This window comes from Hibiscus syriacus, unplaced genomic scaffold (assembly GCF_006381635.1).
Source record: "Hibiscus syriacus cultivar Baekdansim isolate YM2019G1 unplaced genomic scaffold, ASM638163v2 tig00112505_pilon, whole genome shotgun sequence".
In the NCBI taxonomy this organism is placed as follows: Eukaryota; Viridiplantae; Streptophyta; class Magnoliopsida; order Malvales; family Malvaceae; genus Hibiscus; species Hibiscus syriacus.
In genome coordinates this window covers 256235-273728 of record NW_024063350.1, presented here as the reverse complement: position 1 = coordinate 273728, position 17494 = coordinate 256235, and the positions used below count along the sequence as shown (strand labels likewise).

The 17494-nt window shown below is 31.5% G+C and overlaps 1 pseudogene; it reads left to right on the top strand.

Moving 5' to 3' along the window:
* The first annotated feature begins 267 nt into the window (after positions 1–267).
* Positions 268–9362, top strand: LOC120181011 (annotated as a pseudogene).
* The last annotated feature ends 8132 nt before the right edge of the window (positions 9363–17494 follow it).

The following is a 17494-nucleotide window of genomic DNA, read 5'->3' as shown; positions in this document are numbered from 1 at the left end:
CAACACATGGTGACTCCACCAATGAGTTTACAACCAATGATATTAGGATACTTCACAATAGAGGGTATAAACTGTTTGAAAAATGTTGAAGCTAACGTTTTATCATTGGACAAATCATGACAGTAATGACAAATTGTTCAGACAAGTTTTCACAGGTGGTGTTGATAAATTCATCAAATGTGAGTTCAATGTCGAGGGGCTAAACCTCTACATGGATAGAAAAAAAATTGGAATAGGCTGGAATTTGCACAACAACTTCAAAATCAAATGAAGGTTCCAGAAAAATTGAGTAATAAAATCGTCACTTATTATGATACGGGATGGAGGGTGGACCATTATCAATTGAGGAATACTGGAGATGCAAACGTGGAAGCCAAAAATGGGAAAGAATTGATGGTGGACTCTGAAACAGGGTTGGTTCAGAAAACTATCGATGCATGCTTTTACCAACAATGTCTCAATTTGCAACCTAATCATTCCCAAGCACTTACCAACTTGGGGAACATATATATGGAATGGAACATGGTTGTTGTTGCTTCTTACTATAAGGCTACATTGGCTATCACAACAGGGTTGTCTGCTCCATTCAACAACCTTGCAGTAATCTATAAGCAACAAGGCAACTATGTGGAAGCTATATCTTGTTACAATGAGGTTTTGTGGATTGATCCCTTAGCAGCTGATGGGTTAGTAACAAGGGTAACACTTACAAGGAGATTAATAGAGTCACAGATACAATTCAGGATTATATTCCTACTATTAACATCTGCTCAAATATGGCAGTAGCCCATGCAAATCTGGCTTCTGCTTATAAAGACAGTGGAGATGTGGAAAATGCCGTCAAAAGTTATAAGCAGACACTGTTTTTTCGACCTGATTTTCTTGAAGCTACTTGTAACCTCCTACATATATTACAGTGTGTGCGCAATTGGGAGGAACACGATAAAATGTTTATTGAAGTTGAAGGAATTATCCGAAGGCATATTACTACGTCAGTTCTTTTCAGTGTGCAACCTTTCTATGCCATAGCATATCCTATTGATCCAATGCTTGCCCTTGATATAAGCCTTAAATATATTGTTCATTGGTTCATAATTGCATCATTTTTTGCATGTTGCAACCCATTGTATCAAATGGATACTGAAATCTTTAACACTTGGTATAATATTCTCAAGTGTGTGCCAAATAGTGCACATTGGCTCCTTAGATTTCAAGCTGCTGGATAAATGAGACTGCGAGCGTATGCTGATGTAGAAGGAGTACAACCAGACCAAATTATTTTCACTGATGTGACCATGAAACAAGAACATAGTAGGCACAATGCTTTAGCTGATCTATGTCTTGACACTCCTTTATGCAATGCATATACTACCGGCACAAATGTGTTATGGGTTGGCTTACCTATGGTGACTCTACCTCTAAGCAAAATGGCTACAAGGTTTGATGGATCACTTTGTCTAGCTACTGGTTTGGGGGAGGATATGATTGTGCATAGTATGAAGGAATATGAAGAAATGGTGGTTGAATTCGCATTAAATAGACCAAGGCTCCAATCTCTCACCAGCAAGCTCAAGGAAGTTTGTATAACATGGTCACTTTTTGACAAAACACGCTGGGTGTAAAATCTAGAGAGAGCATACTTCACAACAATTATTGAGGGCATGATAGAATATGTTCATCTTCCAACTATTATGTCAAAACTCCTATATGATAATGATGGCCAAGAATTTGGAGATTTTAAGCTTACTATATTACAAATTCTAGGAACTTATGGCTTTGAAAGAAGAATTCTGAATACTGCCAAATCTTTGATCGAGGATGTCATATTTAACACTATGAGCCTAGTGATGATGGGAGCTTCTTATGGATATGCCCCTCAAAAATTACGGTGTTGCATATGCAATAGCCTTTTCACCAAAAAATTTTCTAGCTTCTGTGTTTGGATTTTCTGTTGTGATCACGAAAATCATCTTCAATGCGAGCTTTTGAAAAATGAGGAATCAACTAAGGTCTTATCATATGGATGCCCTGTTTGTTTGCCCAAGAAAAAACACAAATATATAGAAACAAATCTGCTCTTACAAAGAATGGTTTAGTTGGTTCATTGCACTTAAGACAACCACCAGCACAAGGGTCATCTCAAGGAGAGGAAAATGCCATCAGTGTAAGGGAAGTCAACATTGAAGGCAGCAGAGATGAAGTAAGAATCAAAGAGCATGCACTATTGGAGTTGTTAGCTTCAATCATAAGAAGGAAAAATCATGGGCAGTCTATAGTTCACTTAATTCTCAAACCCAAGGAAAATATGAATCAAATGTTAAAGGTATGGGGTGTGAAGGCACAAAGCAAAATGGAAATTTATAGAAATTTGAAGGTCGGGGGCCGAGTTTACTTGAAATTCTAGTCTTACCATCAAACCTCACTTGCTCTTCGAAAGGAATTAAAGCTGGCAGCAATGTTCTATGGTTCTATAGTGCTTGACAAACGTAAGGAGCAGGAGCACAATCAGATGCAGTGGATGAAATTAGGAATGGAACACATCACTATGGTAAATTATATTGTACTTCCAGCACAATTCTCAGATTTTGATCCTTGGGGACAAGGATCATTTCGCGGGGAGGGTATTGTCACGACCAAAGTAGAAGAGGTGAAACTCGATGATAAAAAGGGGAAATAAGAAATCAAGGGTTAGGGATTGTGTCGGAAGAATTGGGAAATTTTACTTACCTTGCACGTGTGGAGACCAAAAGTATTTACAAGGAAAATAGCATAAGTCAGGCGTATTGTGAATAGGCCCAGAATGAGAAGGCCAATATTAGAAATGAACGTTGAGGTTGAAGTTGGACAAGCCTTAGATTCGGTACCTGTAAACAAATAAATAGAGAGTATTGCCATAGAATGTTTTCCTTATGCAATCAATGAATGAAAAGTTTCTTTCCTAAAATCTATTTTTCTCTTCTTCGTCTCTCTATCTTATTCTTCTCTTCTTCGTCTATTTTTCTTCTCTAATAACACCAGAGTCACAACAAGAACTTATCCTAAAAAATGTGTTCCACATTCCTACACTATTCACCAATTTTATTTATATCCATAAATTAACCACTGATTTGAACTGTAGTGTAATAATGTTTTCCTTCACATTGTGTTTTTCATGCAATGGACGCAAAGAGGATGACTGGTTTCTATTTCCTAGAACAATTCGGCAGTTTATCAGGTGGTGATATTCCTCTATCAACATCATTTCTTTCCAAGTGTCATCAATCACATAAAATGTATTAATCTTGATTCTATTCATTGTACTGACTGTAAATTATTCAAACATCATTTCCTCTTGGTAGTAGAAAACACTTGTTCCTTTTAGTCTTATACACAGTGACATTTGGGGCTGTCAACTATTCCAAATGTTTCTAGTGCTCGATGGTTTTTTTCTTTTATAGATAATTGTACTCATTCCATATGGAACTATCTCCTCAAACATAAATATGATGTGAGCAATAAATTTCCTAATTTCTATAATATGGTTAACGCTAAGTTTGGAAACAAAACTAAGAGATTTCAAAAATGTAATCGAGCGAAAGAATGGTCATCTCCTGAAGTCACTAGAGCCCGATTATTTCATAAGTATGTCCCTAAACAATATCGGGGTGAGGCTTCTTGACTATTTCTCATCTAATCAATAGACTTCCCATACGTGATCTTGAATGCAAAGTCCAATTGATGTGCTAGTCAGGTTTGTTCCCAACTTCTCTATTCATTCTTGGGGTGTATTGCCTTTGTTCATATTCATACGTATGTCTCTATTCATACGTGAAAGATGGAGTTATTAGAGATTATATTGTTTGTCTTTGTAGACTTAACATTAAGATGTTTTCGTTCGCAATTTAGTAGCTTGAGCCGTTTGACGAGCACTATCACATCAAGACTTCAAGCATCTCTTTAAAGAATGTAATGTAGCTTTTAGTGTGCATGTATATCCATAGGACTTTTACTTATGTATTTGAATTTGTAAACCTCGTGATGTACTATTTTTATTTAAACTATGTGACACAGAGCTCTAGTTAATAAAAATATTTTTGTAACTGTTTTATATTTTGATAAATTTATCGTGTTTTGAAATGAAAGAGTAGATTTTAAATTTTAGTGGTTACCTTAGAAGCTTAATGTGACACTTTAGGCTTAATTAAGTTTAGAGTGTTACAATATTAACTCATATTATTAAAATTGTTTTTTAAAGGAAGAGAGACTGAGGAAATAAATGAAACAACATGAACGTGTAAGAATGACAGAAGATGAAAGATTGATATGTGAGTATTTGCGAGAAGAAGATAGATTACAATAATAATAGAAACGTGAAACAGAAAAAGGACAAAAAAATTCTAAAAAAATATATTTAAGAGTAAGATATTTTACGGACAATATTATGAATCTTACAAATGAATATTTTCTATCTTACTTTTAACCATTGATTTTAATTTTGAAATTTATCTTACAAGTTGAGAGAAAGAAACAAAAGAAAAGAGACATATAATTACTAGGAAAAACAACTGTAAAAAAATTGTTAAAAGTTCATAGTTATTTTTTACGATGAACAGTCGGTTAAGATATTAGTCAACATAATTCAGTCGGTAAAGAACATAATCGAATAGTGACACCTCAACATCTACCAAGTCAACTTTCTATGACAAAGTTAATAATATTAAGGGTAAATTATACAATAGACCACTCAACTATAGCCCCTTTTATTTTGACCACTATATTTGAATTCTTATCAATTAGGTCACCTAACTATTTAAATGAATTCAATCAGGCCACTTTCCGTTCATTTAATGGAAGTGTTGATGTGACAGTTAATAAAATTGGTATAATTACACATTTTGTCACTTTTACTTATATATTATCTCAATTTGGATATTAATGACGCATGACATAATCTGTTTTGAAGATTAAATTTATTTTAAATTTAATATATTTAATTTCTACCAATCAAAGGGTGACACATGTCGTCCTCTGGTAGAAAAAAATTAAGAGTGGTAAAGAGAACACAAGGGATTTGAGCCAACAATCTTTAAGGGAGAAAGAGGAGCCCAACAACTAGGTCAAGTTCATTTTTTGGTTTAAAGTATATTGCATATATCTTTTTTTCTTAATATAATCTTAAATTCTTAACTATAAAATATTTTTTTATCTTAACTTAAATATTTTAATTTTATTCTTATACTACTTTAAAATATATTCAATAAATTAAGAAAAAAAAATAAAATATATATTTTTACTGTTAAGAATTTAAACAAATATTTTAAATATATACTTAACTTAAAAATAAACTTGGCCTACTTTAAACCAAAAAATATATATTCGATAAATTAAGAAAAATAATAATATATTTTTATAGTTAATAATTTAAATATTTTAAATATATATTCTTAACTTAAATAATAAACTTGACCTACTTTAAACCAAAATATATATTCGATAAATTAAGAAAAAATAATAAATATATATTTTATAGTTAAGAATTTAAATATTTTAAAATATTTTGAATATATTCTTACCTAAAATAATAAACTTAGCTTACTTTAAACCAAAATATATATATTCGATAAATTAAGAAAAATAATAAAATATATATTTTTATAGTTAAGAATTTAAGATTATACTAGGAAACAAGATATATACAATATGTAGTATACTTTAAATCAAAAAAATGAACTTGGCTTAGTGGTTGGGCTCGACTTGAAAACTTTGAAATGGAGCTCAACTCGACTCGAAAACTCACGAGCTTAAAATTTTCAAGCTCGACTCGAACTTGAAATCATGAACTGAAGCTCGTGAGCAGCTCGAAAATGCTCAAAATGAAGAAAAAAATCTTAAACTAACTCGATTGAAGCCTCAAACTCGAACCTGAACCTTAAATACATGAAAATCTTATTGTATTTTAAAAAAATCAATACATAAATATTAATATTAATATTATTATTTATAATTTATTTTTAAAAAAATATTAATATATTATATTTTTGAGCTGCTCACGAGCTTTTCGAGTCGAATATCTAGTAGCTCGTTTCGGCTCATTAAGAACTCGAGTCGAGCTCGAGCTCGAGTCGATTCCATTCGATCCGAGTGTTTATCGAGCCTTGATCGAGTCGATCTCGAGTAGCTCGCTATTTATCTCGTCTCATTTACTGCCCTAGTTCAAATCCCTTATACCTTTTTTACCACTCTTAATTTTCTTTCCACAAGGGCGACATAAGTCGCCCTCTGATTGGTCAAAAAATATATTAAATTAAAATAAATTAAATGCTCCAATTGGGTGGTGACACGTGTCATTATATTTGCTATTAGTGACACATGTCATGATCTGATTCGAAGATTAAATTTATTTTAATTTGTTAAATTTAGGACCAAATTGATATAATATATAAGTAACAATGACCAAATGTAATTAAACAAATTTATTGGTCAAAATGAAAAGGGGCTATAATTAGGTGATCCCTGGTATATTTTACCCTAATATTAAATGACACAATGATCGTTTTATTATTATTTTTTGTTAACATTAGTAACCATTTTATTATTTTTAAATTTTAGTGAAAAATAATTTATTCATACTTGAATGACCATTTATGTAGTTTATCTCTTATTACTTTTTTTTGGCGATTTGACCAAAATATCACATGTACATGTAATTATTTCCTATCATACATACTTTCTCCTATTATTACCAATGTAACACCTTTTTTGACAAGGTGCAGATCACCATCCGTGCCTTCACGGGGACATATACGGAAGGCGCGGATCATGAAGCACGCCTTCCATAGGTCCACATCATCCCTACAAGCATTTTAAAAAAGATGCTTTAAAAAATAAATAAAAAATAAAACTATAGGGACTAATATCGTAATTTAATGCATATTAGTTCTATGAGTTGAAGAGCTTAATATTGTTAGCTTATAAAGACATTTTGGAGTGGTTAGGTTATGTTTCTTGACAATGTGGGATAAAAACTAAAATGCGTATTTCTTGACAATCTGTTTAGGTTATGTTTACATGAGTTGTCTTCGATCGTTTTCATTACATTTTTATTTCAATTATATACATATAAATGTAATTAGAAGTTGATAAATTATTATTTGTTTAATTTTTAAGTTACCTTACATCAACCCAAAAAATAAAAGTGAAAAAATAATTGATTAATTACTTAGTATTAGATCACGTTACTACTATATCATCAACGTATATTGTGATATATATATCTTATATGCATTTTGATTTCGATAAATTGAGAGGAGTTAATTTAAGAAATTTAAAAGTGAGCATGAATCAACTTACTTCAGTGGTTAAAAGAATCATCGTTGTTCCTAGAAATTACGAGTTTAAGCATCAATGACTATAAAGGTGATTGAACATTCATTGTTAACCTTGTAATAATGCATGCATACTTCTGATGAATGTAATAATGCATTATCAACTTCTATAATATAGTAAAAAAAAGAAAATTTGTTGAGTTAATTGATCGACAAAATAGCCAAGAGGGGGTAAATTGCCAATTAAAATTTTGGTGGAAGCTTTTGTAAAAATAGAAAATATTTGCACAACGATTTAGAGTGGTTCGACTTTCTCAACCAAAGTCTACGTCCACTACCTTAGTTATCCACACTAAGGATTTTCCAACAAATTCACTAATTTGTTCTTTCTTTTGAGGACAAAGAGTAACCTTACAACTCCCTCAAGAATTATACCCCAAATTCTTGAGCACACTCTCTCCCAAAGGGAAATACACAAATTTGCAAACTTACAAGAAAACCTCACAAGGTAAATTGTTTGCACAATTTTAGAACAAAGAAAGAACACTCAAAGATAAATACAATAGAGCACAAATGGTGTTCTTGAAAGCAAGATGAATATTGAATAAAAAATAGGCTTCAAGTGCTCAAACAATGAGTTTGATTCTTTCTCTTTGATTCTATCTCAATTCTTCTTAATTGTTGTTGATCAATGACTTCCAAGGATGTTTAAATACTCCTTGGATCACTTCTGAACGTTGGGGGATTATTAGTGGAGTCAATAGAGTTGTTATCGTGTGAAAACAATTAATAAAACAGCTTGGAGCGTGGGGGGGGGAATCGGTACCCCTCATAGGGAATCGGTTCCTATAGTGTAAAATTCAAATATTTCTACCGTTATGAGATGGGGGAATCGTTACCTCCTGGGGGGATTGGTACCTTTCAAGTAATTTGTTATTTCTTGGAGCCAAAACCTTTCAGGGGGTATCAGTTCCTTATTTGGGGGGAATCGGTACCCTCTGAGTAAACTCTAATTTTTTTGCTTGAATAGAGCTCGAAATACTGTAAAATTGTTTCAAAAATATTTTAATATTGAAACTTAATTTTTGCACTTGAGAAAGAATTAAAATTGATATTTTGAAAAGCTTGGAGTAATATTTTGACATCGAATAGTTGTATCGAATATACTTAGAAAGTCATTTGTAAAATCTTAAAATTCATTTAACTTAATTTGTTATATCAAAATATCAAAATGTTTTCAACAATCTCCCCCTTTTTGATATAACAAAACATTTTAGTAATTTTAAGATTTTCTTAACTGAAAAATCATTTTTGAAATCAAAATTAAGTTTGAAAAATTACCCCCTTACTATAACACTTCTCCCACTTTTTGTTAAATCAAAAAAAACTCTAAAACACTTTTAAACAAGGTTTTTGAAAATTTTAGCCAATTGATTTTTCTAAAAATAGCTTAAGCTACTAAGATCACAATCAAGAGAAGACGTTAGCCATTAGTTTCATAACTCAATATTAATAAACAATGTGAAATGGCAAAAATTGGTCATAATGCAACTAATATGTAAATGATGTAAAAATAAACAATAAGCTCAAAATGAAAGTTAAAATCAAACCAAATATATAAGCATGTAAGTTCAATTATCAAATCATCCAACAAATTCAAACATCCAAAATAAAACAATCCATGAACATCAAAATGTTTCACAATTCAAAGTTCTGAGTTCGGGGTTCAGTTCAAGCAAACTAAAGCAAGATAGGTCTAGTCGTCCATAGGAGGATCGAGAGGAGGAGGATAATGTGATTGCACTTCAAATGTGATAGCATCCATACGTTCACGCATCTCTCGTTGAAACTCAGTCAGTTGAGGCTCCATGGAAGCAAACCTTAGATCAAATGACTCCATAAATGTTTGAAAATATAGAGGCATTTGTTCCTCTTGTTGTGCCGGTGCCGGAGAATCATCATCGGGTACGACCTCGTCAATATCTTGCATCAGTTGTTAAAGCTCTGGATCGTCATCAGCTGCCGGTTCCGAAGGAGGTGGAGCTTGTGAAGAGCTAGCTCCCAGAGTTTTCTCATTTAGACGATAAACCCATTGGCCCGTTTTCTTATCCTTTTTCCATCCCGCTTTCTTTAAGAAATTAAGATTGATTTGGTTTTGGAGAGGGATAGGAATATCAGGAGAGACCCTAAGACCGAGTTTGATAAACAAATTACTAAAGAGACAACCATAAACCAAAATTTCTATATTCTTGGAAGGAACAGTGTTTATGGTATCTACCAACTCATTAAATATGATATGTGGTAGATTAATCTTCTTATTATGTTGGATATAGTATATCCACCATATATCTATGCACCTAAGGGAGGACTATCAACCTCTGGATGGTATAAACCACTTAGAGATCATATAATGAAGGAATCTATCATGATGAGTTCTTAGGGTACTCACACTATCCTTAGACTTATAGGGTGAATCCACAATCTTTTTTTCATTATATAAACCTGAGTTATATAGTCCAAAATGGGTAGCGATTGTGTCGAAGTCAATAAAAATGAATTGTCCTAAAAGATATGATCAAATTCCTATAGTTTCGGATCGACGCTCGTTTTGGACACATACCACATTGGAATAGAAAATGTGGACTAATTGATGACAAACAAAAGGTTTGAGTTTAAAGAGTTTATCGAACTTCTAGGATTTAAGAGTAGGAAGATATTGGAAGTCCATATCTTACTTAGCTTGGATCGAAGGGATACACTCTTCCCGGATTTTGTATGACTCAAAACAAGTATGGTACCTATGGTATAGTTCTTGTCTACGACCAGGTACGTTGAAACAATAGTTCAGAATGGTCATATTTGGGTCATTTGAATTAGGCGGAGGAATAGGAGGTCGGTTTTGACTTGAGCGACTAGACGATGTCCTAGGTCGTTTAGGATTTGGCATGGTTTAAGAATCGAAATAGAATATGTAACCTACAAATTTAAACACATGTATGCAATATAATCAAACCCAAAACTCAAATAAGTCCTAAATATTTCAAGGCTATCTAAACCGAATCCTAAAGGGCAATGTTTTGAAAAACTATTTGGAAAATAATGTTTGAAAATCATAATACGTATAGTTTTTATGAAAACAATATAATTGAATCAAAAACATCAATTAAAACAACAATTTTTGATTTTTTTATTTCGAGATTTAAAGATAATTTTGAAAAATTGAGTGTTTTTGAAGAAATTGGTTGTAAAATCATCATATAACTAATGCTCGATGTAATGTTCATCTTAGAACTAATCAAAACTAGTCATAAGTTCAAAATCAATGAAATAGAGGTTTTTGAAATATTACCTTGAAAATTTGGATTTTATGAGAATGTGATGTTGTTTGCAAGGATTTAATGATGTTAGCAGGATCAGAAGTTGAAGAACGATCTAATTTCGACTTGTATTTGATGATTTTGGCAAAAGTGGAGATTTAGAGAGAAAGAGAAGAGGAACGACATGTAAGAGAGAAGAGATGGTTTTGAGAGAAAGGGTTCTTCTGGGTGTTTAATAACCAGAACTCGTGGAGGGTATCTGTACCCATTCAAAGGGGGTATCGGTACCCATTCAAAGGGGTATCGATGCCTCCTGCGCCAAAATGTCCAAAAATATGTTTTAAACACTTATAAAGCTAAATTAATCAGCTCTAGTGGTATTGACAACTCATATTATGAAAATTAACAATGTTTAATCAATGTAAATCTATCCTTAAACATTATTTGAACATATAATTAATTCTCACTAAGAATCATAAACTCCCCCTAACTAATAGCAAAGAATGCAATCAAAAGTGTTATTTTTATAAGCATTTTCCAAAACTAATTAAAAGTGCTAAAATTATTTTAAACACTAAGTCAAGGTAGGTTGGTCAAACCTAATTCTCTCCTAAGTGTCCAAAATCTTTCTTTATCTAAAGGTTTTGTAAAGATATCTGCTAATTGGTGCAAAGTATCAATATTATAGAACTATATCTTCTTTAGCGACATGATCTATAATGAAATGATGTCTAATTTCAATGTGCTTAGTTCTAGAGTGTTGAATGGATTTTTAGTGAGAGAAATAGCACTAGTATTGTCACACTTGATAGGTATGGTACCTACTTCAATTCCATAATCAAAAAGTTGTTGTTTCATCCATAAAACTTGTGCACAACAACTACCCGCTGAAATGTATTCTGCTTTAGTGGTAGATAATGCAACACAATTTTGTTTCTTTGAAAACAAAGAAATAAGCTTATTTCCTAGGAATTGGCAAGTACCGGAGGTGCTTTTCCTATCTATTTTGCATCCTCCATAATCCGCATCAGAGAAGGCAAGCAAGCTAAAGCTAGAGTCTCTAGGATACCAAAGTCCTAAACTAGGAGTGTCCTTAAGGTATCTAAATATCATCTTAACAGCTAGTAAATGTGATTCCTTAGGGCATGATTGAAATCTAGCACATAAGCAAACACTAAACATAATGTCGGTCTACTTGCGGTTAGATAGAGAAAAGAGCCAATCATTGATCTATATAATTTAACATCCACACATTTACCTCATTCATCTTTGTCAAGCTTTGTAGAAGAACTCATTGGAGTGGCATGAGGTTTCCCATTTTCCAGTCCAAACTTCTTGAGCATATCCTTGACATATTTAGCTTGATTGATTAAGATGCCATCTTTTATTTTCTTGATTTGGAGTCCCAAGAAAAATGAGAGCTCCCCCATCATGCTCATCTCGAATTCACTTTGCATTAGCTTAGAAAATTCTTGGCAAAAAACATCATGAGTAGAACCAAATATTATATCATCAACATAAATTTGAACTACTAATAAATCTTTACCTTTTGATTTAAAAACAATGTAGTGTCAACCTTCCCTTTTGAAAAACCTTTTTCAATTAAGAAGTTTGACAATCTTTCATACCAAGCTCTAGGAGCTTGTTTTAAACCATAAAGTACTTTTGTCAATTTAAAAACATGATTTGGAAATTTTGAATCTTCAAAACCAAGAGGTTGTTCCACATACACTTCTTATTTTATAAAACCATTTAAAAATGCACTTTTAACATCCATTAGATATAATTTAAATTCATTGAAACATGCAAATGCTAATAACATTCTAATTGTTTCCATCCTAGCTACGGGAGCGTATGTTTCATCATAGTCTATGCCCTCTTCCTGAGTATACCCTTGAGCAACAAGTCTAGCCTTGTTTCTCACTATATTACCACTTTCATCAAGCTTATTCCTAAATACACGTCTAGTACCTACAGTAGATTTATTATTAGGCCTTTCAACTAATATCCATACTTTACTTCTCTAAAATTTATTTAACTCTTATTGCATAGCCATAATCCAATGTTCATCATTTAATGCTTCTTTAATATTCTTAGGCTCTATGCATGAGATAAATGCAACATAATTACAAATATTTCTAATAGAAGATCGAGTTGTTACCCCTTTGGATGGATCACCTATTATCTCACCATCCTTGACATAATTGTACTATCTTGGGTAAGAGACTTCCCTTTCTTCAATGGTTGGATTCTTGAGAACATCATGAGTTTCCTCATATTTCGTTTCTTCTTTTGATGATAGTTCTCCAACGTCATGTTTAACGTCATTTGCTTTTATAATACATACATCATCATTTACACAAGAATCATTCCACGGAAGAGGAATATCATCGAAAACAACATGTATAGACTCTTATGCAACCAAAGTTCTTTTATTAAATACTCGATAAGCTTTAGAATTTAAGGAATAACCCAGAAAAATTCCTTCATCACTTTTAGCATCAAATTTGTGAAGATTTTCTTTACCGTTGTTTAAAACAAAGCATTTACATCCGAAAGGATGAAAATAACTAATGTTAGGCTTTTTATTTTTGAAAAGTTCATATGGAGTTTTTTTTTTCAAAATAGACCTAATCATTACACGATTAATAACATCACAAGCTGTATTTGTGGCTTCTCCCCAAAAATATATTGGCAAATTGTTTTCACAAAGCATGGTTCTAGCCATTTCTTCTAAAGTTCGATTTTTCCTCTCAACAACTCTATTTTGTTGAGGGGTTCTAAGTGCTGAAAAATCATGGCTAATACCGTTAGAATTACAAAATTCAGTAAATCCAAGATTTTCAAATTCAGTTCCATGATCACTCCAAACAGTAGTTATAGAGTAACCTTTTTCATTGTGGATTACTTTTGAAAACGTGATGAATTTTTCTAATGCTTCATCTTTAGTACTTAAGAATAGAACCCAAGTATATCTAGAATAGTCGTCTACCAAGACAAATGCATATTATTTTTCACCCAAGCTAGTGGTTCTAGATGGCCCAAAAAGATCTAAATAGATCAATTGTAATACTCTACTAGTGGATACGTCATTAATGGATTTAAAGAAATTCTCTTTTGTTTTCCTTTAGCAAGCATCACAGATTTTATCATTATCAAATTTTAGCTTTGGCAACCCTCGAACTAAATCTCCTTGAATTAGTCGTTGTAAAACACTCATGCTAGCATGTCCTAGTCTCCTATGCCATAACCAACTATCATGCTCATCCTTAGCAACTAGGCATAAATTAGTCATATCTATAGAGTCTAAATGCATCATATATATGTCCCTATTTCATGACCAACAAGCATAATCAAAATGGATGCAATGTCAATTTTGCAATCATTAATTTAAAATAAGACATTGTATCTTTTATCAAATTTATTTTTCAAAAGATTATGCTTTTAACCCATTCACAAATAAAACATTATGCAATGTCGATTATCGAGATTAAGAACTTATGCATAAAGTTTTTGAAAATGTTATGCATTAAAACTTTATATCATTAAAAAAAATAAGATCTATGCATAATCATTAAGAAAAATTTAAGGTCAAAATTTTGTAAAACCAAAGTTCTTGAAAAAATCGATATCAATTGTTAAAGAGATATAAATTACATTTTAAAAACAATTTTGACCAAAAATTAATATGATGAACTAGAGTTTATAAAACATTACCAAAAATTACTATGTTCATCATACAATATTTTTCAACATACATGAGATAAAAAATAATCATTTAGAATTATTCAACATTTAAAACCTCATGCATGCATAAACTAAATGAGCAACCAAATAAAATAATTACATTAAGTTTAGATGTTACCCATTCATTTTTCATGTGTGGCCAAGCATCTTGAATATCGTCATTTTCATCACAATTTTCTCCCACACACCTACAAGAGACATTTAAGTAGATTTTGGTATCCAAATTGCTTTGGATCCTTGAATGTTAGTTTTGATGCCTCTTGTTCCTTTTGGAACCTATACTTGTCTAATTTTAAATCGTTTTCCTTTCTATAAATAACAAGTATGTTCCTTATGACTATGATAATGACAATGTGAACATATTGTCATTATTGAAATATATGAATTATTTAAAATGATCTCTTTTTCTTTTGTTAAGCATTCAAGCTTAAATTTCAAATCGAAAATTTCTTTTTCAATACTTTCAAATTTCATTTTAGAAAGCTTTAAATCCTTCTTCAAGATTTCATTTTGATTGTCAAAATCCATTTTCATTTCTAGAAGAAGTTTGTCTAATTTGAAAATTTCTTTTTCAAAGTTTTCAGATTTTGTATTTGAAAGCTCTAACTCTTTTCTCAACATTTCATTTTGATTTTCTAAATCTATTTTAGCTTTCAAAAGAAATTCATATTTAGCTATAAATTTAGAAATCAATTTATTGTATTTGGAGTTCATAGTCTCAAACTCCAAAAATAATGCATCATAAGCATCTTGTAACTCATTAAAAGATTTTGAATTTAATCTATTTGAGTTAGAAAATACCTTTGGCTCTGTGAGAGCTATTAGAGACATCACCTTTATTGGTTATTCTTCTTCCTTGTCTCTATAGATCTCCTCAAGCTTATCCCACATCTCATTGGCATTTGAACAAGAAGAAACTCCTTTATATATATTAGGATCAATTGCACAACACAACATGTGTATAGCCTTTGTATTTTATTGAGCTTTCTTCCGTTCTTGATTACTCCACTTCTTTGCCTTCTTCGTAGGAGAAACATATCCTTTCTCGATCATCATCCAAGCTTCCATATCAAATGCTTGGATAAATATCATCATAAACTTCTTCCAATTATGATAATTTGTTCCATTGAACTGTGGAGACATGCCAATTGGTCTGGATTCTTCCATGGAGAATGAATCGGAAGTGGACACCATCTTTATTGATTTAACTCTTCCCGAATCGACTCAAATGGTGGTTAAACCTTCAAATAAGTGAGGCTTGATATCAATTGTTGAGTTAATTGATCGACGAAATAACCAAGATGGTGAATTGGTAATTAAAATTTTGGTGGAAGCTTTTGCAGAAAATAGAAAACATTTGCACATCGATTTAAAGTGGTTCGACTTTCTCAACCAAAGTCTACGTCCACTACCTTAGCTATCCACACTAAGGATTTTCCAACAAATTCACTAATTTGTTCTTTCTTTTGAGGACAAAGAGTAACCTTACAAATCCCTTAAGAATTATACCCCAAATTCTTGAGCACACTCTTTCCCAAAGATAAATATACAAATTTGCAAACTTACAAGAAAAACCTCACAAGGTAGATTGTTTGCACAATTCTAGAACAAAGAAAGAACACTAAAAATAAATACAATAGAGCACAAATGGTGTTCTTGAAAGCAAGATGAATATTGAATAAAAAATAGGCTTCAAGTGCTCAAACAATGAGTTTGATGCTTTCTCTTTGATTATATCTCAATTCTTCTTAATTGTTGTTTATCAATGGATTCTAAGCTTGTTTAAATACTCCTTGGATCACTTATGAACGTTGGAGATTATTAGTGGAGTCAATAGAGCCGTTATTGTGTGAAATCAATTAATAAAACAACTTGGAGCGTGGGGGGAATCGGTACCCCCTCATAGGGAATCAGTTCCTATAGTGTAAAATTCAAATATTTCGAACGTTATGAGATGGGGGGAATCGGTACCTCATGGGGGGGGATCGGTACCTTCCGAGTAATATGTTATTTCTCGGAGCCAAAACCTTTCGGGGGTATCAGTTCCCTTATTTGGGAGGAATCGGTACCCTCTGAGTAAACTGTAATTTTTGGCTTGAATAGAGCTCGAAATATTGTAAAATTGTTTCAAAAATATTGTAAGATTGAAACTTAATTTTTGCACTTGAGTAAGAATTAAAATTGATATTTTGAAAAGCTTGGAGTAATATTTTGATATTTGAATAGTTGTATTGAATATACTTAGAAAATCATTTGTAAAATCTTAAAATTCATTTAACTTAATTTGTTATATTGAATCATCAAAATGTTTTCAATTAGTAAGCAAAAAGACAAACAAGTATCCAAGTGAGAGGACAATGATGGTAAATATAATAATCTAATTTGTTTTTTATCTTTTGCTAACATCAAAAGGGTTTACTTTCCAATGACGAGAAAATAAAAATTTGGACTGATTTGTCTTCTCTTATTCCACACATAAATTTGCATATATTATATAATCTTTTGGAAATGAAAATAAGAATAACTTAAAAGGATTAAGTTTGGCTAAATGACATCCACAAGCAACTTGTTTGAGTGACGTAATACGATTTATTATTATTATTTAAACTAAGTATCAAGATTAGAACTTATAGATAAAACAATCTATACGTCTTTGATTACTCAATCACTTAATAAATTTCGTCGTCGTCATATTCTTTTTGTATATTATATATGAACCAAGTTAAGCATTACCACTAATGGTAATTACTATTTGTCAAATTCATTATATGCAACTAATCATATGGGGTACATTAATCGAAGAAGACGAGGGTCCATATCTCATGACAAAACTTAATGGTACCTATATAAAAAATATATACAAAACCTACTTTTACTAAGTAAAAAATAAAATTATACTTGTCCAAGTTTTATATATTAACATATAAAAAATATCTAATCTTAATTAATATAAACTTAATAATAAATATGAACTTAATGTAATTTAACAATAGCGTATAAGTAGATTAATTAGATATAGAAATAAAAAAGTTAAGGAATACACCTTTTAACTTTTATCTCATATTATCAAGAAACATAACTTAAACAGTCTAATATGCCTAAATAAGCTAACACAATAAACTGTTC